The sequence below is a fragment of the Cornus florida genome, unplaced genomic scaffold (assembly GCF_030987335.1).
Source record: "Cornus florida cultivar Cherokee Brave unplaced genomic scaffold, ASM3098733v1 CherokeeBrave_3.0.0_Hap2_Chr11, whole genome shotgun sequence".
NCBI classification, from domain to species: Eukaryota; Viridiplantae; Streptophyta; class Magnoliopsida; order Cornales; family Cornaceae; genus Cornus; species Cornus florida.
In genome coordinates, this window is record NW_026775581.1 from 110,319,625 (window position 1) to 110,327,316 (window position 7,692).

Here is a 7,692-nt window from a genome sequence, read left to right on the forward strand (position 1 = left end):
TCAATTAACACGTAATTAATTAAAAAAAAAATAAATAAATAAATAAATAAAAAAAACCTTGAATTCGGAATCAGCTGATAAATTTCTCCGACTCTGTTGGGCAACTTCGTCTCTTTGATTTTTTATTTGGTGTGGGCAATTTCTCATACTGTGCTCCGACTCTGCTGGGCAATTTCTCATACTCTGTGTGCTCTTATGGCTTCTACATACGGTGCAAGTCAAGGTCTTCTCTTAGTTGCACTTTCTCTCTCTATATCTATCTCACACACAAACATACGAAGAAGAAGGAAAAGAAGCTAAACATTACAATTCAGTCTCACAGTTTGTCAATAGCGAGAGACCTATCACACACCAAGCGAGAATCAGCCGAGTTTCATTGAGCCCAGTTCCGGATTCATTCCTTTCTTGAAACGTAAGAGAACTCATTTTCCCTCTCTGTACAACACACACATAACTCTGTGTATAAGTGTATTTGTCTGATTATTCTTGAATGCGAACGGTTATCTCGAATTTTAGTCATTGATATATCTATCAATCATGTTCTCTTCAAATCACACACCAAGCTAATCAATCGACCTTCATTGAGCACAGTTCAATTTTTTTCTTGAAACGTAAGGGTACTCTTTTTTTCCCTTTGGGTGGTGTACAGACACGACCATATATATATATACACACACGCATATACATGTTTATGTATGTGTGCGGATACAGATAGAACTTGATTTCTGTTTTCAGTTTGGGGCTTTGTTTGGTTTATCTCGAATACGCATGGTTATGGCGAATTTTAGTCATCGATATATGTTGTTCTTTCTAAATCTAGAGATAACTCTCCGCTTGAGTTTCCCAATGGTTTTGTTTTATGTGATTTTGCTTTTGTTTCAGAGTTCTCGAGTTGTCTTTTTTGTTAATTTTGGTCATGGAAATCATTTGGCTTTCCGATTTCTGGTCTGCTGGTTTTCACTTTACACTTGTCAATGGATAGGATTATGATCCGAATCCAGATTATCCGGACATGGATTAAAAGAATCTGTAATACGATAATGATCCAAATCCGTTAAACAAAGTGGATATGAATTAAAGCTAATCCGATTCGATTAAAATTATATATATATATATTATACATCAAAATATACTACATTTATATGTTATATATATTTATAATCTAACATTAGATTCTTTTGATTGCATTGTTATATGATGCATCATCCTATGTATTAGCAACCCTCTACTCCACCAAGCTAATGGATTGAATTTTGATCCGAACCCAATCCGAATCCGAGCCAAATTATTAGGGTATGGATCGGAACATTCAATCCAATAACCGTTAGCGAATAATCTGTTAACTAAACAAATTGAATATGGATTTCCAATCCAATCCCTTTGGAGGCCTATTTTCACTACTTTGTTGTAGTTTATGATGGCACTGTAATTGATTTCTATTAGACTTATATATATTTTTCTCTATTTATTAGTTTTGGTGATGCAGAAATATACTTTTATTGTAAGTTTTTTTTTACCTTTCCAAAATCAGTTTTGATCTTATAATGCATTTGGTGCTTATTTATGTATCCACTGTAGTGGTTTTTTGCCTTGAATTTTGGCCATTTGTAGTGTTTTCAGTGGTTTAATGGGGTTTGTTTTTAGCATCTACTTTTTTTGCATTTCTTTTTTGCCGGTGAATGTCTACTTCTTTTACTTATACGACGTATCATGGTATCTTCTGATTTTATGTTGTATTCCATGGTCTTTGTTTAAAAACGTAATGGTCAATAGTTTCTTACGTAATTTTTGTTTTTCATTGACTGACTTTGGTACTTGATTAATGGTTTCACGTCTTCTTGTAGTTGCTAGCTATTTGGGTAGTTATTGATGAATTGTTTGCTTGAATTGTGTATTTATTTTTTATTTTATAGTTATTTATTTTTTGGGTCATGCATTTGTTCTATGTATTATGTTCTTCGGTTCAGTGTTGTAGTGGTCGTCGTTTTGATCTGTCAATTGAACTGCTCATGTAAAATATGAGACCTATGCTTTCATCACAGTTTTTTGTAAGCATCAATATCAACCATGAATCCTGATAAATTTACCCACAAGACCAGTGAAGCCATTGCTGGGGCTTGTGAATTGGCGAAGAACTCTGGACATGCTCAGTTCACTCCACTTCATTTGGCTGCGGCATTAAACTCCGATCCCAATGGCATCTTTCAGCAATCAATAGTCAATGCTGGTGGTAATAAAGAGGCTGCAAAAACGTTTGAGATGGTTCTCAATCAGGCAATCGAGAAACTACCATCTCAAACTCCACCCCCCGACGGTAGTCCAGCGACAGCGAGCCGTAGCACTACTCTAACAGAAGTGATAACAATCTGGCCAGAAGTCCCGCGGTGACACCCATTTAGCAGTTGATCAGTTGATTCTCGGCCTTTTGGAAGATTCAGAAATTAGAGATCTTCTCAAAGAAGCTGGGATCAGTTCAGCAAGTGTGAAATCAGACATTGAGAAACTTCGTGGAAAGGAGGGTAGGAAGGTGAAAAGTGCTTCAGGGGATACCACATTTGGAGTTCTGAGCATTTATGGCCATGACCTCGTAGAGAAAGCTGGAAAGTTCGACCCAGTCATTGGTAGGGATGAAGAAATCAGGAGGGTTATTATGATTCTTTCAAGAAGAAGCAAGAATAATCCTATCGTTGTTGGAGAGCCTGGTGTGGGTAAAACTGCGGTTGTTGAAGGGTTAGCTCAAAGGATTGTTAGAGGGGATGTTCCAAGTGATCTTGCTGACGTTAGGCTCGTAGCACTGAATATGGGGGCATTGGTTGCCAGCACTGAATATAGGGGACAGTTGGAGGAGAGGGTGAATGCTGTGCTGAAGGAAGTAGAGAAGGCTGAAGGAAAAGTAATCCTATTCATTGACGAAATCCATGTTCTTCTTGGAAATGTTGCCAACCTCTTCAAGCCAATGCTTGCTAGGGGTCAACTTCGGTGCATTGGTGCCACAACTATTGGAGAGTACAGGAAGTACGTGGAGAAAGATGCCGCGCTTGAGAGGCGGTTCCAGCAAGTTTATCTAGCTGAACCAAGTGTTGCTGACTCCACAAGTATTCTTCGAGGGCTGAAAGAGAGGTATGAAGGCCATCATGGTGTTCGGATTCAGGATAGAGCACTTGTTGTTGCTGCACAGCTTTCGGATCGATATATTACCGGTATATATAGCAGAATTAATTTGATGTTTCAATTTCAATGTTATTATAGATAGCGATAGATACTGACTGATGAGCATATTTATGTGTGGTGTTGAATTTGATTCAGGGCGGCGACTTCCAGACAAGGCAATTGACTTAGTGGATGAGGCTTGTGCAAATGTGAGGGTTCAACTTGATAGCCAACCTGAAGAAATTGACAATCTTGAAAGGAAGAGGATTCAGTTGGAAATTGAACTTCATGCTCTTGAAAAAGAGGGAGACAAAGCTAGTAAAGCGCGGCATGAAGAAGTGAGTATCATGTCGAACTTCAGGACGTACACTTGTTAATGGTCATTTAATACAAGATATATACTTCTTATCTTTACCATTTTAAACTAAAATTCTTACAATTATGTCAGGTGAAAACTGAACTTGGTGAGTTGAGGGAAAAGTTTCAGCCTTTGATGATGAGATACGAAAAGGAGAAGGAAAGGATTGATGAGATCCGCCAACTCAAACAGAAGCGCGAAGAACTCCAGATTGCTTTACAGGAGGCCCAAAGGAGAAATGATTTAGCTAGAGTTGCTGACTTGAAATACGTTACAATTCTGGAAGTCGAGTCTGAAATTGCAAAGCTTGAAGGGAACAAAGATGAAAATTTAATACTACCAGAGACTGTTGGACCGGAACAGATTGCTGAAGTTGTTTCTCGGTGGACTGGAATACCAGTAATGAGCCTTGGCCACAATGAGAGAGAGAGGATGACTGGTCTTGCTGAGAGGTTGCATCAAAGAGTGGTGGGTCAAGATCAAGCAGTTAGTGCTATTGCCGAATCTATGCTGAGATCAAGGGCTGGGTTGGGGAGGGCACAGCAACCAAATGGTTCATTCCTCTTCTTGGGTCCAACTGGTGTTGGAAAGACCGAGCTGGCTAAGGCCCTTGCAGAACAGCTATTTGACAATGAAAAAATGTTGGTGAGATTTGACATGAGCGAGTATATGGAGATGCACTCAGTTTCCCGATTAATTGGTGCAGCACCTGGGTATGGTGCATTCATTATATTCTAAAATGTTACCTTAATTTCTTGTATATATATATATATGATCAAGATTGAAACGATGATTACTTATTTAATTAATGGGGTTGGTATATATATATATATATATTCTCAGGTATTCTGGATACAACGATGGTGGGCAACTCACGGAAGCTGTGAGGAAGCGGCCTTATAGCGTTGTACTGTTTGATGAAGTAGAGAAAGCACACGTCTCTATATTCAACACCCTGCTTCAGGTGCTGGATGATGGAAGGTTGACTGATGGCACAGGTCGTACTGTTGACTTCACCAATACAATGATCATTATGACTTCAAACCTTGGAGCTGAGCATCTTGTATCAGGACTAAAGGGCGAGTGTACCATGGAGAGTGCTCGCGAGAGGGTGATGCAGGAGGTAATTAAACTAATAGTGCCTTCTTGATGTCTTAATTAAGGTTAATTTAGAATGTATGGATAGACTATAGAGAGTCTAGACTCATTATTGATTGATGTTGTGGGAGTTGTAACAGATGAAGAAGCACTTCAAGCCGGAGATGCTGAATCGTCTGGATGAGATTGTAGTTTTTGATCCTCTTTCTCAACAACAACTAAGGAAGGTTGCCAGGCTACAAATGAAGGACGTGGCAAGCCGCCTTGCAGAGAAGGGTGTTGCCTTAGGTGTCACTGAAGCAGCATTGGATGTTATACTAGCTCAGAGTTCCGACCCAGTGAGTATTATTAATTATGTGCTTCGAAGGTTTACATGTTAATTTTAATTACCTGCTAGAATTGGACGTGAGAGGCTTACCCATATCAATTTTATTTGCTTCTAGGTCTACGGCGCAAGACCTATCAGGAGATGGCTAGAGAGAAAGGTGGTGACCGAGTTATCAAAAGTGCTTATTGTAAAAGGGGAGATTGATGAGAACTCAACTGTTTTTATCGATGCTGCAAACAATGGGAAAGAATTAACGTATCGGGTTGAAAAGAATGGAGGGCTTGTGAATGCTGCAACCGGACGAAAGTCGGACATACTGATTGAAATACCTAATGGCCCTACGAGTGATGCTGCCCAGGAGATGAAGATAGAGGAAAGAGTACCACCAGAAGAGTTGAAGACAGAGGAAATAGTACCACCAAAAGAGATGAAGGCAGAGGAAATAGTACCACCAAAAGAGACGAAGATAGAGGAAGTAGTACCACCAAAAGGTCTCAGTTTTTCCCAGTGGTTTTCTGGACTAGTACCAGCAAAAGAAGGTCACAGATATTTCCTGTGTTTTTCTGGACTTGGGATTGTATGTTTAATGTTTCAATTGTACAATCGTTACTATGTTTCATCCCCGGTTGAAGCTACAATACCCGGGGGTTACTTACATGGGGGTTCGGGATACTTACACGTGGAACCCCCGGCCAATGCACAGTCATGGAAACTCTCGATTTCTCTTGATGCACAAGAAATAGGGAGTTCTAAAAAAAAATAATGATTCTCCATTAGTCGTGGATACCATATAATAAAAACTCTGGGATATTGTATATTTTATCTTTCTCCCGGTCAGCTCAACCATAAGGCAATTGAGGCGGCCACTTAGGCCCCTAATAGGAGAAAAGCCCCATTCAAGTGATCTCGTTGTATTACTTATATACTTCTTTTAATGTATTGATCATGTTTTGTATTAATTTGATAATTTCTAAAGTCTCTTGTATATCAATACTTGTTCTAACATTTTTATTTCCTTTGAACTTTATAATTTATTGACTTTCTTACTAATCAATTATTTACACAATTAAATCACTATTTCTTAAGTTAAAAATATAAATAGTGATTTAATATGGTTGATTGTGATAAGGCATGGGATTCAAACATGGGTCTAAGCATGGGTGTGCCCAAGCATTGATCCTTTGAAAAAAAAAAAAAGAAAAGAAAAGAAAAAAACCCTTAGAGCATTCCCATGTATGCAAGTGTTGGTAGTGCCGATAATATCAGCTGCCAAAATATTTAATAAAAAATCATCAGAAATTTTTAAAGAAAGCCAAAATAGGAATGCTCTAAGAGGGATTTCTTTTTCTTTTACGAATTTTAATTGTGAAGAAATCAAAATTTGCAATATATAATCCAGCAGCCTTCATATGCAAACCCCAGCACTGAACAGCAAATTAAAGATACCATTACCAACTATGCATTAGATCTCAAGAAGCTACTAATCAATCAGCCACCCAATTTTAAATAAAAAAATTGGAGTAAAGCAAATCGCAAGCACTTTGAAGATGTCTCCTAGAGAGAAACGAAGGAAAACCTCTCATATAAGCCACTTTATATTGAATGGAATTACAAATATTAGAAAATATTGCATTAACATCATTTTTATACTTTGTTAAATATCCATTATTTTTCAAGAGGGGGAAATAGAGAAGGGCAAATATAGATTATTAATTTTTTTTTTTGTAGAAGGGAAAATACATAATTAAAAATATGAGAATTAAGCATTGTGTGATAACATTAAGGCTCCGTTTGTTTGGACGTAAAATATTTTTCAGAAAATACTTTTTTATATTAAATTTAACAAAATTAACTTTTCCATCAATTTTGGAAAAATTATTTTACATGCCCAGTCCAATGGACTCAGCCTTAATTTCTACATAAACCTTTGCCAAACACTGACAAAGTAAAAATAAAAGAACATTTTACCTGAAAAAAAAAAAAAAAAAATTTCCAAAAAGAATATTTTACGTCGAAACAAACGAAGCTTAAGAAAATTTTTCAAATTTGATAACGGCATTTTCTTTCTTTGCTCTTAAAATTCTTGATGTTTTGAATTCTATAATATATATATATTTATGTGCACAACCGACTCTGTTTCTAAACCACATCGAGGACAACTATATATGTAAAACAAATGCAAACACATAAATGATGATATATATAAAATTCTTGATGTTTTAAATTCTATAATACATATATTTATATATATATATATGCACAACTAACTCTGCTTCTAAACCACATTGAGGACAACTATATATGTAAAACAAATGCAAACACATAAATAATATATCATCATTTATGTGTTTGCATAAAAATGAAGGTGTTTGCATTTGTTTTACATCATTTATGTGTTTGCATTTCTTTTACATATATAGTTGTCCTCGATGTGGTTTAGAAGCAGAGTCGGTTGTATTGGAAACGGGGGCATTAAAAACATAAACTTTGGATGAGATTTGAAATAGATTCCGCTAATAATTTTTTACGGATCTCTAGACAAGCGCGTTTCTCTCCGCAAGGAGATGAACGTGGTATATTTACTTTCTGAAATTCGTTTCCGGATGAATGAGAAATTAGCTCCAAAGTGTGGTGTTTTGATAAGCCTAAATAGGTATGCAAAATGTGGGAAGTGTTTGTCCCACATGGAAAAAATGTTTAAACAAATTGAAATTTAAATAAGCTGAGTTTAGGATTTGGGCTTAGACTTGGGCCTAAT

The 7,692-nt window shown here is 36.9% G+C and overlaps 1 pseudogene; it reads left to right on the plus strand.

Annotated features, from left to right (window-relative positions):
- Positions 1-5,925, plus strand: LOC132282602 (chaperone protein ClpB1-like; annotated as a pseudogene).
- The last annotated feature ends 1,767 nt before the right edge of the window (positions 5,926-7,692 follow it).